A 23934-nucleotide genomic window follows, 5' to 3' on the forward strand; every position below is an offset into this window, starting at 1 on the left:
TGTAAAATGTTAATTAGCCCTTTCTGGCCAGAAGATGATGTAAATCACCTAAGACTTGTGTATACAATTAGGTATGCGGAGAGAAAAGCCTGGTTTTGATAACAGTCTGGACTGCTAACACTGCATTATTTTGTATTACCCATTGACCTCTATGTACAAAAAAAGATATAAAAGGCCTTTCTAGACAATAGGGGCTGAAGCCAGTCACAGGACTGGTTTCCCCCGTGTCTCTTTAGTCTAATTTCAGGCTGAATTCCCACTTGGAGCGGGGCAGTCAACTAAGTCTACTTACTTGCTCTGGCTTTTAAGACCCATGCGAAAGGGAGCATAAGGCGGGGCACCCTTTGATATACAATTGGGCGCCGGTGGCCCAAATAGATAATGCAAGATCCTTCTCTGGAACTTTATTGGTCTTCCCCATAAGCCAAGTTATTCAGCCTTCTTTCTCCACTTAATTTTCCTACTGTACTATTGTTTCTTAATCTAATCTTATATTAATAAATAAATGTTTTCCTCGCCAAACCAGTCCATGCTTCAAATTCCCTGGATCCACCGGGGCTGGACAACGACACACCTCCGCTCTCCTCCCGAGCTGTAGCAGCAGTGTCAGGCTTCCCGTCGAGTGACACCAGGATCTCTGGCTTTCCCTTGAGGCTTTCCCACAGGGCTGTCACACGTGCCACCGTGGTGTGACTCGATACTTGGGGTGACAGTCGAGGCAGTGCAGGGAAATCAGGTTCATAAGGAGTGGACTGAGACAACTGGGGGGCTTTTGGAATGGTGGCACGACCCCTGGAGTTCCTCTCAACTTTCCTGTTGAGAGTGCCTCTTCTTTAGTTGCAATGGGAAAGCCGGGAACCCTTTCCCAACAAAGGAGGGAAACGAACCCTCATCTCAAGTGGAGAAGGGGGAAACAGGGCTCCTCTTGAGTTGTGGCGGGACCCTCGGTGTTCCTCTTGAATGGAGTCGGGTATGTTGGGGAACGTCTTGAGTTGATGCAAGGGCATGAAGGATCCTTTCGAGGTTCAAGAGGGAAGGTGTGATTTCCCTCGAGATGCCACAGTGGAAAAGGGCCTCATCTCGCCTGGAGGGGAGAACCTTCTGGTTTTTCTCGAGTTGCGGCAGGTTCCTCTTGCGTTATGATGGGGACTTCAGGGACCTGTTCATGTGGCCTCAGGAAAGGCCAGTCTCCATGCAAGTTACGAGAGGCCACTCGGGATTCCTCTCCAGTCGGTGCCGGGTCCTAAGTCTTCTGGAGACAAGGCCGGAACCTGAGGTTTCCTCTCCAGTGCTGACATGGATATTGGGGTTACTCTGGAGTCTCCAAGAAAAGTCAAGCCTCGTATTGTGTGGAGTCATGCACATCCGCTTTCCTCCCAAGCGGTAGCAGCAGTGTCAGGCTTCCTGTCGAGTTGACACAGGGATCTGCGGCTTTCCATCGAGGCTTTCCCACAGGGCTGTCACACGTGCCACCATGGTATGATTCGATACTCGGGGTGACAGTCGAGCCAGTGCAGGGAAATCAGGTTCCTCTGGAGTGAACTGAGATATTTGGGGGACTTTTGGAATGGTGGCACGACCTCTGGATTTCCTCTCAAGTTTCCTGTTGGGAGTGCCTCCTCTTGAAATGTGACGGGAGCGCTGGGAATCATTTCCCGACGAAGCAGGGAAAGGAACGGTCAACTCAAGTGGAGGCGGGGGAAATGGGGCTCCTCATGGGTTGTTACCAGACCATCATTGTTCCTCTCGAGTTAAGACGTGTATGTCGGGAAACTTCTTGAGTTGCTGCAAGGGTGTCAAGGACCCTTTCGAGGTGAAAGAGGGAAGGTGTGATTTCCTTCGCGATGCCATATTGGAAACCGGCCTCATCTCGCCTGTAGGGAGATCCTCCTGGTTTTTTTAGAGTTGCGGCAGGTTCCTCTCGATTTACGACTGGAACCTCAGGGACCCGCTCGTATGGCCTAAGGAAAGGCCAGTCTCTTTACGAATTTCGAGGGGCCTCTAGTGATTTCTTTCCAGTCAGTGCGGATCTTAAGTCCTCATTTGGAGCCGAGGCGGGAACCTGAGGTATCCTCTCCTGTGCTGACATGGATTTTGCGGTTACTCTGGAGTCTCCCCAGGGGAGTCAGGACTCGTCTTGAGTGGAGACATGCATGCCCGTGTTCCTCCCGAGCTGCAGCAGTGTCAGGCTTTCCGTCGAGTTGACACAGGGATCTGTGGCTTTCTCTCAATGCTTCCATAGGGCTGGCACATGTGCCACCATGTTATGAGTCGATATTCGGGGTGAAGTCGAGGCAGCACAGGGAAATCAGGTTCCTCTGTTGTCAACCGAGACATTTGGGTATCTTTTGAATGGTGGCACGAACCCTGAAGTTCCTCTCCACTTTCCTGTTGAAAGCGCCTCAACTTGAGATGCGACGGGAATGCCAGGAATCCTTTCCCGAAGAAGCAAGGAAAGGAACCCTTACTTCGAGGAGAGCAGGGGGATACGTGCTCCTCTTGTGTTCTAGCTGGACTCTCGGTGTACCTCTCGCATGGAGATGGGTATGTCTGTTAACTTCTTGAGTTGCAGCAAGGGTGTGAAGGACCCTTTCGAGGTGCAAGAGGGAAGGTGTGATTTCCCTAGAGACAACGCAGTGGAAAAGGGCCTTATCTCGCCTGTAGGGGAGAACATCCTGGTTTTTATCCAGTTGCCCCAGGTTCATCTCGAGTTACGATGGGAACATCAGGGACCCACACGTGTCTCCCCAGGAAAGGCCAGTCTCCATGCGAGTTGCGAGAGGCCTCTTGGGATTCCTCTCCAGTCAGTGCCAGGTCCTAATTCCTCGTGTGGAGTCGGGGCCGGAACCTGAGGTATCCTCTCCAGTGCTGACATGGATCTTGGGGTTCTTCTGAAGTTTTCTAGAGGAGTCAGGTTTGGTCTCGAGTGGAGACATGCACATCAGCTTTCCTCCCGAACTGTAGCAGGAGTGTCCGGCTTCCGTCTAGTTGACACAGGGATCTGTGGCTTTCCCTCGAGGCTTTCCCACAGGGCTGTCACACGTGCCACCGTGGTGTGAGTCGATACTCGGGGTGACAGTCGAAGCAGTGCAGGGAAATCAGGTTCCTCTGAGGTGGACTGAGTCATTTGGGAGACTTTGGGAATGGTGGCATGAACCCTGATGTTCCTCTCCTCTTTCATGTTGAGAGCGCCTCCTCTTGAGATATGACGGGAACGCCGGGAATCCTTTCCCGATGAACCAGGGAAAGGAACCCTCATCTCAGGCTAGGAGGCAAAATGGGGCTCCTCTTGATTTTGGAGGGACCTTAGGTGTTCCTCCCGTGTGGAGACGGGTATGTCGGGGAACTGCTTGAGTTGCAGGAAGGGTGTGAAGGACCCTTTCGAAGTTCAAGATGGAAGGTGTAATTTCCCTGGAGACGCCTCAGTGGAAAAGGGCCTCATCTCTCTGAGCGGGGGAGGGGGGGGGAGAACCTCCTGGATTTTCTTGAGCTGCTGCAGGTTCCTCTCGAGTTACAACCGGGACCTCAGGAACCTGCTAGCGTGGCCTCAAGAAAGGCCAGTCTCCATGCTAGTTTGGAGGACCTCTCGGGATTCCCCTCCAGTCAGTGTCGAGTCCTAAGACCTCGTCTGGAGTCGAGGCTGGAACCTGAGGATTGCTCTCCAGTGCTGACATGGATCGTCGGGTTCCTCTGGAGTCTCCACAGGGGATTCAGGCCTCGTCTCGAGTGGAGACATGCACATCCGCTTTCCTTCCGAGCTTTAGCAGCAGTATCAGTCTTCCCATCGAGTTGACACAGGGATCTGTGTTTTCCCCACAGGGCTCTAACCCGTGCCACCGTCTGGTGAGTCGATACTCGGTGTGACAGTCGAGGCAGTGCTGGGAAATCAGGTTTCTCTGAAGTGACTGTGACTTTGGGGACTTATGGAATTGAGGCACCACCCCTGGAGTTCCTCTCGACTTTCCTGTTGACATCGCCTCCTCTTGAGATGCGACTAGAAGGCCAAGAATTCTTTCCCGATGGAGCAGGGAAAGGAAACCTCATCTCGAGCTAGGAGGCGGAAATGGGCCTCCTCTTGATTTTGGCGGGACCCTCGGTGTTCCTCTTGAGTGGAAATGGGCGAGTCGGGGAACTTCTTCTGTTACAGCAAGGGTGTGTAGGAACCTTTGGAAGTTCTAAAGGGGAGGTGTGATTTCCCTCGAGATGCCGCAGTGGAAAAGGGCCTCATCTCGCTTGGAGGGAGAACCTCCTGGATTTTCTCGAGTTGAGGCAGGTTCCTTTGGAGTTAAAACGGGGACCTCAGGGACCCACTCGTGTGGCCTCAGGAAAGCCCAGGCTCAATGCGAGTTGGAAGGGGCCTATCGCTCTTCCTCTCTAGATGGTGCCGGGTCCTAAGACCTCATTTGGAGTCGAGGCAGGAAACTGAGCTTTCCTGTCCAGTGCTGACATGGATCTTGGCATTATTCTGGCATCTCCACAAGGGAGTCAGGCCTCGTCTCGAGTGAAGAAATGCACGTCCGCTTTCCTCCCGAGCAGTAGCAGCAGTGTCATGCTTCCTGTCACGTTGTCACAGGGATCTGTGGCTTTCCCTAGAGGCTTTCGCATGGGGCTGTCACGCGTGCCACCGTGGTATGAGTCGATACTCGGGGTGACAGTCAAGGCAGTGCAGGGAAATCAGGTTCCTCTGGAGTGGACTGAGACATTTGGGGGACTTTTGGAATGGTGGCACTACCCCTGGAGTTCCTCTCTACTTTCCTGTTGAGAGAGCCTCCTCTTGAGATGCGATGGGAATGCTGGGAATCCTTTCCCGACGAAGCAGGGTAAGGAACCCTCATGTCGAGCTAGGAGGCGGAAATGGGGCTCCTCTTGATTTTGCAGGACCCTCGGTGATCCTCTCGAATGGAGACAGGTATGTAGGGGAGGTCCTGAATTGCAGCAAGGGTGTGAAGGACCCTTTCGAATTTCAAGAGGGAAGGTGTGATTTCCCTTGAAACGCCTCAGTGGAAAAGGGCCTCATCTCGCCTGGAGGTGAGAACCTCCTGTTTTTTATAGGGTTGTGGCAGGTTCCTCTCGAGTTATGACGGGGGCCTCAGGGACCCACTCGTGTGACCTCAGGAAAGGCCAGCTTCGATTGGAGTTTGAGGGGCTTCTCGGGATTCCTCTCCAGTCAGTGCCGGGTCCTAAGTCCTCGTCTGGAGTTGAGGCCGTAAGCTGAGCTTTCCTCTCCAGTGCTGACATGGAGCTGGTGATTCCTCTGAAGTCTCCACAGAGGAGTCAGGCCTCGTCTCGAGTGGAGACATGCACGTCCACTTTCCTCCTGTGCTGTAGCAGCAGTGTCAGGCTTCCGGTCGAATTGACACCGGGATCTGTGGCTTTCCCTGAAAGCTATCCCACAGGGCTGTCACACGTGCCACCGTGGTGTGAGTTGATACTCTGCGTGACAGTCGAGGCATTGCAGGGAAACCAGGTTCCTCTGGAATGGACTGAGCACTTGGGGAACTTTTGAAATGGTGGCAGGACCCCTGGAGTTCCTCTCGACATTTCTGTTGAGAGCGCCCCCTCTTGAGTTGCAATGAGAATGCTGGGAATCTTTTCCTGACGAAGCAAGGAAAGGAACCCACATCTCGAGCTAGGAGGCGGAAACCGGGCTCCTCTGGATTTTAGCGGGACCCTCGATGTTCCTCTAGTGTGGAAACGGGTATGTCGGGGAACTTCTTGAGTTGCAGCAAGGGTGTGAAGGACCCTTTCGAAGTTCAAGAGGGAAGGTGTGATTTCCCTCAAGACGTCTCAGCGGAAAAGGGCCTCATCTCGCCTGAATGGGAAAGTTTCCTGGATTTCTCGAGGTGCAGCCAGTTCCTTTTGAGTTACAACAGGGACCGCAGGGACCCGCTTGTGTGACCTCAGGAAAGGCCAGTCTCCATTCGAGTTCAAGGGGCCTCTCTAGATTCCTCTCCAGTTGGTGCCGGGTCCTATGACCTCATCTGGAGTCGAGGCCGGAAGCTGAGATTTCCACTCCAGTGCTAACATGGATCTGGGTGTTCCTCTGGAGTCTCCACAGGGGAGTCAGGCCTCGTCTCAAGTGGAGACATGAATGTCCGCTTTCCTCTTGAGGTGTAGCAGCAGTATCAGGCTTCCCGTTGGGTTGATACAGGGATCTGTGGCTTTTCCTCGAGGCTTTCCCACAGGGCTGTCACACGTGCCACCCTGGTATGTGTTGATACTCGGGGTGACAGTCGAGGCAGTGTAGGGAAATCAGGTTCCTCTGGAGTACTGATATATTTTTTGGTCTTTTGGAATGGTGGCACGACCCCGGGAGTTCCGCTGGACTTTCCTGTTGAAAGGGCCTCTGCTTGAGATGCCACGGGAATGCTGCAAATTCTTTCCTGACGAAGCAGGGAAAGGATCACTCACCTCAAGTGGAGGAGGTGTAAACAGGGCTCATCTTAAGTTTGCCAGGACCCTCGGTGTTCCTCTCGAGTGGAGATGGGTATGTCAGGGAACCTCTTGAGTTGTAGCAAGGGTGTGAAGGACCCTTTCGAGATTCAAGAGGGAAGGTGTGATTTCCCTCGAGATGCCTCTGTGGAGAAGGGCCTCATCTCGCCTGGAGAGGAGAACCTCCTGGTTTTTCTCAAGTTGCGGCAGGTTCCTCTCAAGTTACGTCGGGGACATCAGGGCCCCGGTCCTGTGGCCTCAGGAAAGGCCAGTCTCCATGCTAGTTGTGAGGGGCCTCTCGGAATTCTTCTCCAGTTGGTGCCAGGTCCTAAGTCCTCATCTGGAGCCGAATCCGGAACCTGAGGATTCCTCTCCAGTAGTGACATGGATCTTGGGGTTCCTCTGGAGTCTTCACAGGGGAGTCTGGCCTCATCTCGAGTGGAGACTTGTAGGTCCTCTTTCCTCCCGAGCTGTAGCAGCAGTGTCAGGCTTCCAATCGAGTTGACACAGAGATCTGTTGCTTTCCCTCGAGGCTTTCCCACAGGGCTGTCACACGTGCCACCTCAGTGTGAGTCGAAACTCGGTGTGACAATCGAGGCAATGCAGGGAAATCATGGTCCTCTGGAGTGGATTGAGACATTTGTGGGTCTTTTTGAGAGTGTAACAGGCAGGACGGCCAAGGATCTCCAAATGGAGGAAATAGCCTGCAAGTGTCAGACATTTTTATCTCTCTGAAGTGGCAGGAGGAAACAAACTAGTGATATATTTTCCTTCTCTATACATATTTAAAATGAGGTTTCTCTTAAAATTCTGTGCCATGACACCTGGTTTCCCCTGAAGTTATCCAATGCCTTTTTCTTATGTAAATGTTTATCCTAATTTATGCTAATATACTATGCATTTACCGGAAACTCTGTCTTCAAGTTGGTTCCGCCTTTTGGCTCAGAACCTAGTTGAAAAACCAGTATGTTATGCTCCAATATTGTTCCTCTAATCTATGTAAATAACACTATTTGTATGATGTTCTGCCCTTCTTCAAGACGCAGTTTAATCCTTTAATGGCCCAAGATGAACCATTTGCAGCAAATGCCAAAACACATCCTATGGGTGAGGGGCCTGGTGCCATTCTAAGTTTTGAGACATTCCTTTCTTTCATTAACAGACTGCTGTTAACTATATAACATCCGGCTAAAGACTAGCAGAGGGGTACTCTTTCTGCCCGCTTCTGATCCCTATGTCAGAAGCATTCTCTACCTCCTTTATACTTTAATAAAACTTTATTACACAAAAGCTCTGAGCGATCAAGCCTCATCTCTTGCCCCGGATTGAATTCTTCTTCTCCGGGGGCCAAGAATCCCGGCGTCGTAATTCAACAACAACCTTTCATCTTGGGGGCTCATCCGGGATCCTTCAGGACAAGGTAAGGATGCTTGGAGCTCTAGTTCTTTGTTCTCTTAGTGAACACATTCTCTGCTGTGCTTTACTAACTCTACTGTGTGCTTGTGTGAATGAATGACATGCCCTGCAAGAAGCAAGTGAGGATCCCTGCTCTGCGGTTCCATGGTGATCTCATACAGCTTATGGCAGAAACCTGTTGGGGGTTTCTTCCAACCTGCCAATGCCAAGAGGCACCCAATGACTCCTTTGGGAACTGATCAGAAACGGGTAAAACGTGTGGACTGAACCTTCCTTTCTCGGTCAAACTTTTTGGTCTCTTTGACCATTTCATAACTCCTTGGGAATTAGTAGTACTAACATAATCTATCGGATCTTAGACTTTCAAGGGACTTGTGATCTATACTGTTACTGTGTACTGTGGCTTCGGTCCCAAACTTAGATTGGTAGTCAAGAAAGTGCCTAGCCTCGCTAGGAATCAAAAGTTTGGAAGCTATATGGAGCTCTAGCTCCAAGACCATCTCGGAGGTTAAAGGTTACTCAGATTGGGACTGCAATGGGTTTTTTTCCCTTTGGTAACACTGGCTCTTAGTGGACCAGAGGAGGCTCTTATACTGGTGTGGTGATGCTTGAAAAGAACATCCCAGCTTTATGTTCGTATCGGTCTTTTTATGGTCAGGAATATACTCAGGGTAGTGCACAGGCACTCAGGTGACGAATGTTTCCCCCAGCGGTCTTAGCTTGGGAGGCATTCCAGAAGGTTACTCTGATTGCACCCCGGGTGGCATCAGAGGCAAGCAAGGTTAAAGGTGAAGAGCTGGACGTCAGGTATAGATGCTATCAGGTCTACCCCTGGTACATCCCCACCCCGTCTCGGTGGTAGAACCGAGAGGGTCAAGACAGCGCCTGTGTCGGTAATGGACAGACTAAGTCCGACCAGGAAGGAAAAGCTTTTGATGTAAGGTCTGTCTACACCCCCATCTAGAGCAGGGAGGGACGCCTCCAGTAGAAAAATGGCGCTGCTCACTTTTTTCTCTCTTACAGATGGGTGCTAACAATTCCAGCCTCACTCCTTTGAACTGTATCCTGAAAAACGAATAGATTCGATCCCCCAACTTTAAAGAAGACACACCTGGTCTTCCTATGCGATACTGCATGGCCATGGTATCCACTGGAGGATGGCGAACGGTGGCCGGTTGGAGGGTCTCTTAAGTATAATACTGTTTTACAATTAGACCGGTTCTGTGAGCAACAGGGGAAAAGTGATCTTAAAAGATAGATTTATCACTCAGTCGGCTCCAGATATCTGCCATAAGCTACAAAAACGGGCATATGGAGCAAATCAGTCTTTAGATACTCTGTTACAACTGGCTCAGACTGTCTATTACGGTAGGGAATATGACGAAAAGAAAGAAAGGCAAAGAAGACAAAGGAAAAGGCAGAAGCCTTCGCAATGGCTATGAAAAACGCTCTTAAACAGCCAGAGAAAAATGCCCAGAGGGACCCAGGTGGAAAGGGATGGGCTTGCTATTACTGTGGAAAGGAGGGGCACCTCAAGCGGGATTGCCCTCAGGCATCTAAGCCATCCCGGCTCCATGTCCGGTCTGTGAAGGACCACAATGGAAGAGAGACTGCCCTCAGAGGCATAGGTCTCCGGGGTCAGACTCTCAAGACAATCAGGACTAAAGGTGCCCGGGGGTCCTCACACAAGCTCCCGTCCTAATTACACCTGAGGAACCCCAGGTATTAATAATTGTGGGGGGCCAATCCATCGATTTCCTTTTAGATACTGGGGCAACTTACTCTGTGCTTACTGAAGCCCCTGGCCCACTTTTTTCATGATCTGCTTCCGTAATGGGACTGTCTGGACGAGCCAAAAGGTATTATTTCAGTTATTCTTTATCTTGCAACTGGGATTCTGTGCTCTTTTCACACGAGTTTCTGATCGTGCCAGAATCTCCCTCATACCTTTTGGGGAGGGATATACTGAGCAAGGTCCATGCCTCTGTATTTATGAATATGGAGCCTTCCCTTTCTCTTCCTCTAGTTGAACAAAATGTAAATCCTAGAGTATGGGCTGATGGAAAATCTGTGGGTCGAGCACAAAATGCTATTCCTGTAGCTGTCAAGCTCAAAGACCCACACTTAATTCCACATAAGAAGCAGTATCCTCTGAAACCTGAGGTTAAGGAAGGGTTAAAACCCATCATCAAAAACTTAAAGGAACAGAGACTATTAATTCTCTGTAACAGTCCTTTTAACACTCCTATTTTGGGTATAAAAAAAATCAAATGGTAAATGGAGGCTAGTTCAAGATTTACGTATAATAAATGAGGCTGTAGTTCCTTTACACCCCGTGGTGCCTAATCCTTATACTCTATTGTCTGAAATTCCTGAATGAGCCAAATATTTCTCAGCAATTGATTTAAAAGATGCTTTCTATTCAGTGCCTTTGGCAGAGGAAAGTCAATTTCTATTTGCCTTTGAAGACCCTACGCAGCCAGCTTCTCAGTTAACCTGGACAGTTTTGCCCCAGGGATTTAGTGACAGTCCTCACTTATTTGGAAAAAGTTTGTCACGGGATCTACAAAACTTTAACAGCTCTGAAGCGGTGGTGTTACAATATGTAGATGATATTTTGCTCTGTGCTGAGACAGAGGAAGCTTGTTCACGAGCCTCAGAAGATTTCTTAAACTTTCTGCCAGGCTGTGGTTATCTCTTGTGGCATCAAGAGAAAAGGCTCAGCTTTGTCAGCAATCTGTTAGATATCTGGGCCTAATCATATCAGAAGGGACTAGGGCCATAGGCCCTGAGAGAATTAAGCCTATACTAAATCATCCCCTACCTATGACTTTAAGACAATTGACAGGATTTGGGGGAATCACAGGTTACTGTCGAATTTGGATTCCGGGTTATGGGGAACTTGCCCGGCCTTTATATAAACTTATAGCTGAAACTCAGCAGGCCCAAACTGACAAATTGGTTTGGTCACCAGAAATTCAAAAGGCTTTTATGGTTCTTCAGACTGCTCTCCTGCAAGCTCCTGCTCTGAGCTTGCCCACAGGGTCAGAATTTAATTTGTTTGTCACTGAAAGGAAAGGTATGGCCTTGGGCGTTTCGACACAACCTCGAGGGCCTCAGCAGCAACCTATTGCTTATCTAAGTAGAGAATTAGATGTAATTTCACGTGAGTGGCCCCACTGCCTAAGAGTAATTGGGGCAGCGGCTTTATTAGCACCTGAAGCTTTAAAAATAATTAATGGACGAAACCTTACTGTACTGACTTCTCATGATGTGACTGGAATCTTAAATTCTAAGGTTAATATTTGGATGACAGACAGTAGGCTTCTCAAATACCAATTATTGTTGTTAGAAGGACCAGTAACTAAGCTTAAAGTTTGTGGAAATTTAAATCCTGCCACTTTCCTTCCTGAGAAGGAAAATGAAACACCTGATCACGACTGTTTTCAATTCCTAACTTTAAACTATGCAGCTTGGTAAGATCTAATGGATACCCCATTAGACAATCTTGACCTGGAAATATTTACAGATGGCATTTCTTTTGTTTGGGATGGAAAGCGTAAAGCAGGTTATGCTGTGGTGACTGCTGAACAGGTTTTGGAAGAAAAATCTCTCCCCCAGGGAACCAGTGCTCAATTAGCAGAGCTTTTGGTTCTGACCCGAGCTCCAGAGTTAAGCAAAGGGCATCAGGTAAATATCTACACGGATTCTAAATATACTTATTTGACTTTACATGCTCATGCTGCCATATGGAAAGAAAGACAGTTTAAAACAGCAACAGGTGAACCTATTAAGCATTTCAGAGAGATCGAGAGATCTCTTTTAACTGCTATATATTGTCCTAAAGAAGTAGCTGTTATGCATTGCAAAGGGCACAGCAGGGATGGGAGTAAAGTAGCCCAGGGTAATCAGTTGGCTGACTGTAAAGCCAAAAAAGCGGCACTTGATGAAACCCCTTCACTGCAGACGCCTTTGATCTGGACAGGTCCTGTGGAACAACAACAACAACAACAACCAAAAAAAAAAAAAAAAAAAAACCCGCAATATTCTGAAAAAAAAATTAGAAAGATATTTTTAAAAAAAAAACACAGATTACTGATAAAAGATGATTACAGTCTGAGGATGGACGATTCCTAATTCCTGAAAATGCTCAATGGAAAATTCTTTAAGGTTTACATCAGAGTTTTCATTTGGGTGCAGAGAGTACTTACCAAATGGCTTCTCATTTGTTTGAAGGTAAAAATGTAATAAAAATTTTAAAAATATTATCAAAAGGTGTGAGGTTTGTCAGAAAAATAACCCAAAGACTGAAAAACTAGCAAAATCTGGATTACAACAAAGTAGAAAGTATCCTGGAGAGGACTGGGAAATTGATTTTACTCATATGCCAAAAGCTAATGGATATTCTTGCTTTTAAGTTTGGGTAGATACTTTTACTGGATGGATTGAGACTTTTCCCTGTCGTAGTGAACAGGCTAAGGAGGTTATAAAGATTTTAATCCATGAAATTATCCCCAGGTTTGGGCTGCCACGGAGCCTTCAGAGTGACAATGGCTCGGCCTTTAAAGCTGCTGTAACTCAGGGAGTATCTAAAGCTCTAGGAATAGCATATCACTTACACTGTTCCTGGAGACCCCAATCCTCAGGAAAGGTTGAAAAAGCTAATGATATTATCAAAAGACATCTGCACCAATTAACTCAAGAGACGCAGGACAATTGGATTAAAGTTCTACCCATAGCTTTAATGAGGGCTCGAACTGCCCCCAGAAGGGAGGTACTATCCCCCTTTGAATGTATTTATGGAAGGCCTTTCTTATGCACAGACATTTTTATAGACCCTGAAGCCTTGGAATTAACTAGTTATGTAACTCAGCTCTCAGCTTTTCGACAGGCATTAACAGAAATCTGGGAGACGACTCCTGACCCCGCCTCCGAGTCAAGCAAGCCTCTATTTGAGCCAGGAACTGAGGTCCTCATAAAAACTTTGGGATCTGGGGGCCCATCCCTCGAGCCCCTCTGGGAAGGCCCTTACCAGGTTATTCTTTCTTCTCCCACAGCTGTCAAAGTGCCAGGAATTGATTCGTGGGTACATCACACTCGAGTTAAGAAGTGGCACCCTGACCAAAACTAAGTGACATCTTTTTATGTCTTTACTTTATATGCTCTGACTTTATACTTTTCAGATGGGCCGGATAACCTATGTGAGCTTACTTCTGCTGACTCCAAATATCCTGAGTCTGCCGTTTGATCCTCAAGACAATGCCTTCCTGTCCTGGGCTCGCTCCTACGCTGCATTCCACAATCGGTCTAACTGCTGGTTCTGTGGAGCACTCCCCTCTTTGTCAGTGGAAGGCTTCCTGTGGTGGACATCTCCACTTCAAGAAAAAGACTTTCGCCAAGTGTGTAAATACCTTCAACAACAATTACATGCGATGCCTCTTCATCTGATGACATCTACCAACCCTAAAGGGACGGGTGCAGCACTTTGTACTTTAACTATGGACATAATGTGACTTTTAATTTTGATTATACATTGTCTCCGTTCAATGACTATTTTGCTACACATAAGGCAAATAGGTCTATATCTAATGAATTTTTACCTGACGTTTATCAAATATGGGATGAGGTTATGTGGCTAACTCCTGAAAAATGACGTTTAATATCTACTGCCCCTATATGCTGGGAACAAACAGAACCATCCCCAAAAGTTAGCCAGCAACTTAATTACAATGATTGGAAACAATTGGGATTTTTGCCTCAGGAAATATGCAACATAATCATTCCCGTGTTTTCCAACCCCAGTTCAGGTTCTCCCTTTGTCTGGCCAGGCACTAATTGGGACTGGATATCTCAGTCACGCTGGCTTGCTCCAAACGGGACTTATTGGCTATGTGGCTCTTACCTATGGGCATTGCTTCCCCCTGGTTGGATAGGGAGATGCTCCCTGGGTCTAGCCTTTACTCCCCGCTTTATATTTTCAGAGCTCCCAGAAAACCCTGCTAATTTACCCCACCTTAAAACTCGGTGAGCGAGGTCTGTATTTCCCTGGTATGATTCTTTGGCTGCAGTCTTTGTTCCCTCTTGGGGAACTACAGATGTTATGCTACGAGTGGATGCTTTGAATAATTTTACTCAACAGGTATTACAAGATTCTCAAAAGGCTATTTCAGCTCTTAATGCTGAACAAGCACAAATTAAAAATATGGTTTTACAAAACAGATTGGCTTTAGATATTCTGACAGCTGCACAAGGAGGAACGTGTGCTATTATTCATACCCAATGCTGTACATATATACCTGATATAAACATGAATGTTACTCATTTTACTAAACACATGAACAAGATGATTGAGGCCATGGATACTCCTGAGGCCTCATTTGCCTCACTTTGGGAGACGTTAACTAGTTCCCCATGGTGTACAACTATCTTAATTACAATCATTCTGATTGTTTCGTTTTTACTGTTTGCTCCCTGCATCTGTAACTGTATAACTGGATTTGTTTCTAGCCGCATGAAAGCTTTCAAGTTACAAATGGTTGCTTAAACTCCTGCTACCCCTGCAGCTGCCTACAACTACTATTTGGGGCCCCTGGATCAGATATCCTCAATATGAGGATTAGGAGAATATTTTGCCTCCCCAATTTAGGGACAAGGCCCCTTCTCAGCTCAGAAGCAGTTATGGAACGAAAATGACGCCCCTTTTCCATAGACAACATAATTCTCCAAAAAGAAAAGGGGAGAATGAGAGGGTAACAGGCAGGAAGGCCAGGGGTCTCCAAATGGAGGAAATAGCCTGCAAGTGTCAGACATTTTTTATCTCTCTTAAGTGGCAGGAGGAAACAAACTAGCGATATTTTTTTCCTCTATACAAATTTAAAAGGAGGTTTCTCCTAAAATTCTGTGCTGCCATGACACCTGGTTTCACCTGAAGTTAACCAATGCCTTATTCTTATGGAAATGTTTATCTTAAGTTATACTAATGTACCATGCATTTACCCCAAACTATGTCTTCAAGTCGGTTCAGCCTTTCAGCTCAGAACCTAGTTGATAAACCAGTATGTCATGCTCCGATATTGTTCCTCTAATCTATGTAAATAACACTATTTGTATGGTGCTCTGCACTTCTTCAAGATTCAAGTTAATCCTTTTATGGCCCAGGATGAACCATTAGGAGCCAAGATTATCCCAAAATACAACCTATGGGTGAGGGGCCTGGTGCCATTCTAAGTTTTGAGACATTCCTCTCTTTCATTAACAGACTGCTGATAACTATAAAACATCCAGCTAAAGACTAGCGGGGGGGGGGGGGGGGGGGGGGGGGTACTCTTTCTGCCCACTTCTGATCCCTATCTCAGAAGCTTTCTCTATACTCTTTATACTTTATTAAACTTAATTACACAAAAGCTCGGAGCGATAAAGCCTCGTTTCTGCCCCCAGATTGAGTTCTTCTCATCCAGGGTCAAAAAATCCCGGCGTCATAATTCAACAACAACCTTCCATGTTGAAATGCTGACAAGACCCCTGGAGTTCCTCTCGACTTTGCTGTTGAGAGCGTCTCCTCTTGAGATATGACAGGAATGCCTGGAATCCCTTCCCAACGAAGCAGGGAAAGGAACTATCATCTCGAGTGGAGGAGGGGAAAACGGGGCTCCTCTTGAGTTGTGGCGGGACCATCGGTGTTCCTCTCGAGTGGATACGGCTATGTCGGGGAAATTCTTCAGTTGCTGCAAGGGTGTGAAGGAACTTTTCGAGGTTCAAGAAGGAAGCTGTCATTTCACTCGAGATGCTGCAGTGGAAAAGGCCCTCATCTCGCCTGGAGAGGAGAACCTCCTGGTTTTTCTCAAGTTGTGCCAGGTTACTCTCGAGTAATGACGGGGACCTCAGGGACCTGCTCGTTTGCCCTCAGGAAAGGCCAGTCTCCATGCGAGTGTCGAGGGGCCTCTAGGGATTCTTCTCCAGTTGGGACCGGGTCCTAAATCCTTGTCTGGAACTGAGGCTGGAACCTGAGGTTTCCTCCCCAGGGCTGACATGGATCTTGAGGTTCCTCTAGAGTCTCCACAGAGGAGTTAGGTCTCGTCTCGAGTGGAGACATGCACGTCCGCTTTCCTCCCAAGCTGTAGCAGCAGTATCAGGCTCCCCGTCAAGTTGACACAGGGATCTGTGGCTTTCCCTCGAGGCTTTCCCACAGGGCTGTCACACGTGCCACCGTGGAGTGAGTCGATACTCGTAGTGCAAGTCGAGGCAAGACAGGGAAATCAGGTTCTTCTGGAGTGGACTGAGATATTTGGGGGACTTTCGGAATGGTTGTATGACCCCTGGAGTTCTTCTCAACCTTTCAGTTGAGAGCTCCTCCTCTTGAGCTGCCACAGGAACACCGGGAATCCTTTCCCGAAGAAGTAGGGAAAGGAACCCACATCTCGAGTGGAGGAGGGGAAAAGGGGATCTTCTTGTGTTGTGGCGGGATCCTCCCTGTTCCTCTCGAGAGGATACCGGTATGTCGGGGAACTTCTTGAGTTCCTGCAATGGAGTGAAGGACCCTTTCGAGGTTCAAGAGGGAAGGTGTGATTTCCCTCGAGACGCTGCAGCAGAAAAGTGCGTCATCTCGCCTGGAAGGGAGAACCTCCTGGTTTTTCTCGAGTTGTGGTAGGTTCCTCTCGAGTTATGACAGAGAAATCAGGGACCCGCTCTTGTGGCCTCAGGAAAGGACAGTCTCCATGCGAGTAGAGGGGCCTTTCAGAATTCCTCTTCAGTCTGTACCAGGTTCTGACTCCTCGTCTGGAGTCGAGGCCAGAACCTGAGGCTTCCTCTCCAGTGCTGACATGGATCTTAAGGTTCCTCTGGAGTCTCCACAGAGGGGTAAGGCCTCATCTCGAGTGGAGACACGCACGTCCGCTTACCTCCTGAGCTACAGCAGTATAAGGCTTACCGACGAGTTGACACAGGGATCAGTGTCTTTCCCTCGAAGCTTTCCCACAGGGCTGTCACTTGTCGAGTTGACACAGGGAACTGTGGCTTTCCCTCGAGGCTTTCCCACAGGGCTGTCACAGGTGCCACCGTGGTGTGAGTCGATACTCGGGATGACAGTCGAGGCAGTGCAGGAATCAGGTTCCTTTGGAGTGGACAGAGACATTTGAGGGTCTTTTGGAACGGTGGCATGACCCTTGGAGTTCCTCTTGACTTACCTGTTGAGAGTGCCTCCTTATGAGATGCGACGGGAATGCTGGGAATCCTTTCCCAGCGAAACAGGGAAAGGAACCCTCATATCGAGCAGAGGACGGGAAACGGGGCTCTTCCTGATTTTGGCGGCACTCTCGGTGTTCCTCTCAATGGGACACAGGTATGTTGGGAAACTTCTTGAATTGCAGCAAGGGTGTGAAGGACCCTTTCGAGGTTCAAGAGGGAAGGTGTGATTTGCCTCGAGATGCTGCAGCGGAAAAGGGCCTCATCTCTCCTGGAGGGGAGAACCTCCTGGTTATTCTCGAGTTGTAGCAGGTTCCTCTGGAGTTACAACGGAGACCTCAGGGACCTGCTTGTGAGGCCTCAGGAAAGACCCATCTCCATGCGAGATTCAAGTGGCCTCTCCGAATTTCTCTCCAGTAGGTGCCGGGTCCTTAGTCAGCATCTGGATCCGAGACCTGACCTGAGGTTTCCTCTCCAGTGCTGACATGGATCTTGGGGTTCCTCTGGAGTCTCCACAGGGGATCAGGCCTCCTCTCGAGTGGAGACATGCACGTCTGCTTTCCGCCCAAGCTTTAGCAGCAGTGTCAGACTTCCTGTCGAGTTGACACAGGCATCTGTGCCTTTCCGTCGAGGCTTTCCCACAGGGCTGTCCCACGTGCCACCGTGGTGTGAATCGATATTTTGGGTGACAGTCGAATCTGTGCAGGGAAATCAAGTTCCTCTGGAGTGGACTGAGACAATTGGTGGTCTTTTTGAATGCTGGCGTGACCCCTGGAGTTCCTCCCAACTATCATGTTGAGAGTGCCTCCTCTTGAGATGAGACGTGAATGCCTGGAATCCTTTCCCTACAAAGCAGCGAAAGGAACCCTCGTCTCGAGGGGAGGAGGGGGAAACGGGGCTTCTGTTGAGTTGTGGCGGGACCATCGGTGTTCCTCTCCAGTGGAGACGGGTATGTCGGGGAACTTCGTGAGTTGCTGCAAGGGTATGAAGGACGATTTCGATGTTTAAAAGGGAAGGTGTGAATTCCCTCAAAATGCCGCAGCGGAAAAGTGCCTCATGTCGCCTGGAGTGGAGAACCTTCTGGTTTCTCTCGAGTTGCAGCAGGTTCCTCTCGAGTTATGATGGGAACCTCAGGGACCCACTCCTTTGGCCTCAGGAAATGCCAGTCTCCATGCGAGTTGCAAGGGGCTCTCTGGATTCCTCTCCAGTTGGTGCCCGGTCCTAAGTCCTCATCTGGAGCCGAGGCCGGAAAGTGATTTTCCTCTCCCGTGCTGATATGGATCTTGGGATACCTCTGGAGTCTCCACAGGGGAGTCAGGCCTTGTTTCCAGTCAAGACATGCACGTCCGCTTTCGTCCCGAAGTGTTGTTGCAGTGTTAGACTTCCTGTCGAGCTGACACAGGAATCTGTGGCTTTCCCTCGAGGCTTTCCCACAGGGCTGTTACACGTGCCACCGTGGTTTGAGTCAATACTCGGGGTGACAGTCAAGGCAGTGCAAGAAACAGGTTCCTCTGGACTGGACTGAGACATTTGGGGGTATTTTGGAATGGTGGCACGACCCCTGGAGTTCCTCTCGACTTTCCTGTTGAGAGTGCCTCCTGTTCAGATGCGAAGGGAACGCTGGGAATCTTTTCCCAACAAAGCAGGGTAAGGAACCCTCATCTCGAGAGGAGGAGGGGGGAAAAGGGCTCCTCTAGAGTTGTGGCGGGACCCTCGGTGTTCCTCTCGAGTGCAGACGGGTATGTCGGGGAACTTCTTCAGTTGCTGCAAGGGTGTGAAGGACCCTTTGGAGGTTCAAGAGGAAAAATGTGATTTCCCTCGAGACGCTGCAGCAGAAAAGGGCCTCATCTTGTCTGGAGGGGAGAGCCTCCTGGTTTTTCTCGAGTTGCGGCAGGTTCCCCTCGAGTTATGACGGGGACCAAGGGTCTCTCTCGTGTGGCCTGAGGAAATGCCAGTCCCCATGAGAGTTGTGAAGGGGCTCTCTGGATTCCTCTGCAGTCGGTGCCCGGTCCTAAATCCTCGTCAGGAGCCGAGGCTGGAACCTGAGGTTTCCTCTCCAGTGCTTACATGGATCTTTGAGTTCCTCTGGAATCTCCACAGGGGAGTCAGTCCTCGACTCAGGTGGAGACATGCACGTCTGCTTTCCTCCTGAGCTGTAACAGCAGTGTCAGGCTTTCTGTAGAGTTGACACAGGGATCCATGGCTTTTGCTCGAGGGTTTCTCACAGGGCTGTCACACGTGCCACCGTGGTGCCAGTTGATACTCAGGGTGACAGTCGATACTCAGGGGACAGTCGAGGCAGTGCAGGGAAATCAGGTTCCTCTGGAGTGAAGTGAGACATTTGGCGGTCTTTTGGAATGGTGGCACGATCCCTGGAGTTCACGTTGACTTTCCTGTTGAGAGTGCCTCCTCTTGAGATGCGACGGGTACGGCGGGAATCCTTTCCCGATGAAACACTGAAAGGAACCCTCATCTCGGGAAGGGGAGGGCAAAACGGGGCTCCATTTGAGTTTGGCGTGACAATCGGTGTTCCTCTCGAGTGGAGACAGGTACGTTGGGGAAATTATCAGTTGCAGCAAGGATGTGAAAGACCCTTTCAAAGTTCAAGGTTGAAGGTGTGATTTCCCTCGTGACGCCTCAGCTGAAAAGGGCTTCATCTCGCCTGCAGAAGAGAACCTCTTGGTTTTTCTCAAGTTTCAGTAGGTTCCTCTCGAGTTACGACGGGGAGCACAGGGACCTGCTATTTTGGCCTCAGGAAAGGCCAGTCTCCATGCGAGTTGCCAAGGTCCCCTCGGGATTCCTCTAAAGTCGGTGTCGGGTCCTAAGTCCTCATCTGGAGCCGAGGACAGAACCTGAGGTTTCCTCTCCAGTGCTGACATGGATCTTGGGGTTCCTCGGAGTCTCCACTGTGGAGTCAGGCGTCGTAGCGAGTGAAGACATGCACATCCGCTTTCCTTCCGAGCTGTAGCAGCAGTGTCAGGCTTCCCGTCGAGTTGACACAGGGATCTGTGGCTTTCCCTCGACGCTTTCCCACAGGGCTGTCACACATGCCACCGTGGTGTAAGTAGATACTCGGGGTGACAGTCGTGGCAGTGCAGGGAAATCAGGTTCCTCTGGAGTGGACTGAGACATTTGGGGTCGTTTGGAATGGTGGCATGCCGGGGTCCAGCCCCGGTGGATCCAGGGAAGTCGAAGCGGGGACGGCTTTGGTGAGGAAAGACTTATTTATTTATTAATATAAGATTAGATTAAAAACAATAGTATAGTGGGAAAATTAAGTGGAGAAAGAAGGCTGAATAACTTGGCTTACCTGGAAAAGCAATAAAGTTTCAGACAAGGTACTTGCACCATGTACATTAGGCCGCCAGCGCCCGTTTGAATATCAGAGAGTGCCCCGCCTTGGGCTCTCTCTCTTACGGATCTTAGAATCTGGGACAAGTAAGTAGACAGAGTGAGCCTCCACGCCCCAGATGGGAATTCAGCCGGAAATTAGAGTAAAGAGGAGACACGGGGAAACCATTCTTTCCAATGAGTGGCACCCCGCTTTATTGTCCTTCAAGGCCTTTTATACTTTTGATTATACACAGAGATCAATGGGTAATACAAAATTATGTAGCGTTAGCAGCCCAGACTCTTTCTGTATATGTTTTTGTATACAAAAGGTCTCAGGTGATTTACATTATCGTCTGGCCAAGAGGCATGCTAACACTTTTTGACTCTCTTCCTTAATGAATGTTAATTTCCTTTCCCCTGAAGTGTTTTTCTTTAATTTGCATCTCCTTAAAGCAGTAGAGTTACAGCTCTATAGAACAAAGATGCAGTCGGTTATAACAAAGAAGGTACTTAACTCAAAGATCTAATGTTGCTGCTTGTTTTTCTATATACCAACTATATCAACAAGTAAAAGATATGAAAATTTGGCAGCAAGTATTGGCTCAACAAATGAAACCTTTAATCAGTACTGTTCTAATGATTTTGACTCCTCGGAAGCCCCTATATTTCTAAGATGTTTTAAGCTTCCTGTGCCTCCTGCAGTCAGGAAGTCTCAAACAATCACACGCGCAGCTGTATGAGTCCTGCAGGCAGGCTAGAAAGCCATCAGAGGGGTTTTTGGATTGAAACACTCTTTCAAATGCAGAAGACTAAAGCTTTGAGATGACTTTTTCCAGAGTGTGTCAGGAGATTGGAAACGTACAATACAACAAGGCAGGCATATTCTAATTTGGGGGGGTACATGCTCAGGAAATGCCAGGGGGAAAACCTAAGATCTGACTCGACCTTGCCCATCAGAACTCTGCCGGATTAACTTGTCATGGGTGGAAATCCACGCTGGCCTCTGGCAGTGGCACGACCCCTGGAGTTCCTCTCGAATTTCCTGTTGAGAGCACCTCCTCTTCAGATGCGACAGGATCGCCGGGAATCCTTTCCCAATGAAGCAGGGAAAGGAACTCTCATCTCGAACGGAGGAGGGGGAAACGGGGCTCCTCTTGAGTTTGGTGGGAGCCTCGGGTTTCCTCTCGAGTGGAGAAGGGTATGCCAGGGAATTTCTTGGCTTGCAGCAAGGGTGTGAAGGACCCTTTTGATGTTGAAGATGGAAGGTGGAATTTCCCTCGAAACACAGCAGCGGAAAAGTGCCTCATCTCGCCTGGAAGGGAGAACCTACTGGATTTTCTGGAATCTCGGCAGGTTCCTCTCGAGTTACGACGGGGACTTCAGGGACCCGCTCGTGTGTCCTCAGGAAAGGCCAGTCACCATGCGAGTTGCTAGAGGCCTCTCGAGATTCCTCCCCAGTCGGCGCCGGGTCCTAAGACCTCATCTGAAGCCGAGGCCAGAATCTGAGGTTTCTTCTTCAGTGCAGACATGGATCTTGGGGTTCCTCTGAAGTCTGCAAAGAGGAGTCAGGCCGCGTGTCAAGTGGAGACATGCACATCCGCTTTCCTCCTGAGCTGTAGGAGCAGTGTCAGGCTTCTAGTCGTGTTGACACAGGGATCTGTGGCTTTCCCTTGAGGCTTTCCCACAGGGCTGTCACACGTGCCACCGTGGAGTGAGTCGAAACTCGGGGTGACAGTCGAGTCTGTGCAGGGAAATCAGGTTCCTCTGGAGTGGACTGAGACATTTGGGGTTCTTTTGAAATGGTGGCTTGACCCATGGATTTCCTCTCGTCTTTGCTGTTGAGAGCGCCTCCTCTTGAGATGCGACAGGAACGCCGGGAATCCTTTCCTGACAAAGCCGGGAAAGGAACCCTCATCTCGAGCAGAGGAGGAGGAAACGGGGCTCCTCTTGAGTTTGGCGGGACCCTCGGTGTTCCTCTTGAGCGGAGATGGGTTTGTCGGGGATATCCTTGAGTTGCTGCCAGTGTGTCAAGTACCATTTCGAGGATCAAAAAGGAAGGTGTGATTTCCCTTGAGACGCCGCAGGTGAAAAGGGCCTCATCTCGCCTGGAGGGGAGAACCTCCTGGTTTTTCTCGAGTTGGGGCAGGTTCCTCTTGAGTTATGACAGTGGTCTCAGGGACCGGCTCGTGTGACCTCAGGAAAGGCCAGTCTCCATGCGAGTTGCGGGGGCCTCTCTGGATTCCTCTACAGTCGTTTCGGGGTCCTAAGTCCTCATCTGGAGCCGAGGCCGGAATCTGAGTTTTCCCCTCCTGCGCTCTCATGGATCTTGGGGTACCTCTGGAGTCTCCACAGGGGAGCCAGTCTTGTCTCCTGTGGAGACATGCACGCCCGCTTTCCTGCCAAGCTGTAGAAGCAGTGTCAGGCTTCCCGTCGAGTTGACACAGGGATCTGTGGCTTTCCCTCGAGGCTTTCCCACAGGGCTGTCACACGAGCCACCGGGGTGTCAGTCAATACTCGGGGTAACAGTTGAGTCAGTGAAGGGAAATCAGTTTCCTCTGGAGTGAACTGAGACATTTGGGTGTCTTTTGGTATTGTGGCACGACCGCTGGTGTTCCTCTCTACATTCCTGTGGAGAGCATTTCTTCTCGAGATACATCGGGAACGCCAAAAATCCTTTCCCAACGAAGCAGGGAAAGGAAACCTCATCTCGAGTGGAGGAGGGGAAAACGGGGTTCCTCTTAAGTTTGGCAGGACCCTTGGTGTTCCTCTCGATTGGAGACGGGTATGTCGGGGATCTTCTTGAGTTGCAGAATGGGTGTGAACGAACCATTCCTGGTTCAGGAGGGAAAGTTTGATTTCCCTCTACACGCCTCACCGGAAAAGTGCCTCATCTAGACTGGAGGGGAGAACCTCCTGGTTTTACTGGAGTTGCGGCAGGGTCTTCTCGTCTTACGTCGGGGAACTCAGGGACCCGTTCTTGTGGCTTCAGGAAAGCCAGTCTTCATGAGAGTTGCGAGTGCTTTTGGGATACCTCTCCAGTCGGTGCCGGGTAATACGTCCTCGTCTGGAGCCGAGACCGGAACCTGAGGTTTTCTCTCCAGTGCTGACATGGACCTTGGGGGTACTTCTCGAGTCTCCACAGGGGAGTCAGGCCTCGTCTCGAGTGGAGACATGCACGTCCGCTTTCCTCCTAAGCTCTAGCAGCAGTGTCAGGCTTCCCTTCGAGTTGTTAAAGGGATCTGTGGCTTTCCCTTGAGGTTTTCCCTCAGAGCTCACACAAGTGCCACCGTGGTGTGAGTGGATACTCGGGGTGACAGTCGAGACAGTGCAGGGAGATCAGGTTCCTCTGCAGTGAACTGAGACATTTGAGGGGTTTTGGAATAGTGGCATGACCCCTGGATTTCCTCTCATCTTTACTGTGGAGAGCGCCTACACTTGAGATGCGACGGGAACGCCGGGAAACATTTCCTGACGATGCAGGGAAAGGAACCCTTATCTCGACCAGAAGAGGAGGAAACGGGGCTACTCTTGAGTTGTGTCGGGACCCTCGGTGTTCCTCTCCAGTGGAGACGG

Source organism: Budorcas taxicolor, chromosome 20 (genome assembly GCF_023091745.1).
Source record: "Budorcas taxicolor isolate Tak-1 chromosome 20, Takin1.1, whole genome shotgun sequence".
Taxonomy (NCBI): domain Eukaryota; kingdom Metazoa; phylum Chordata; class Mammalia; order Artiodactyla; family Bovidae; genus Budorcas; species Budorcas taxicolor.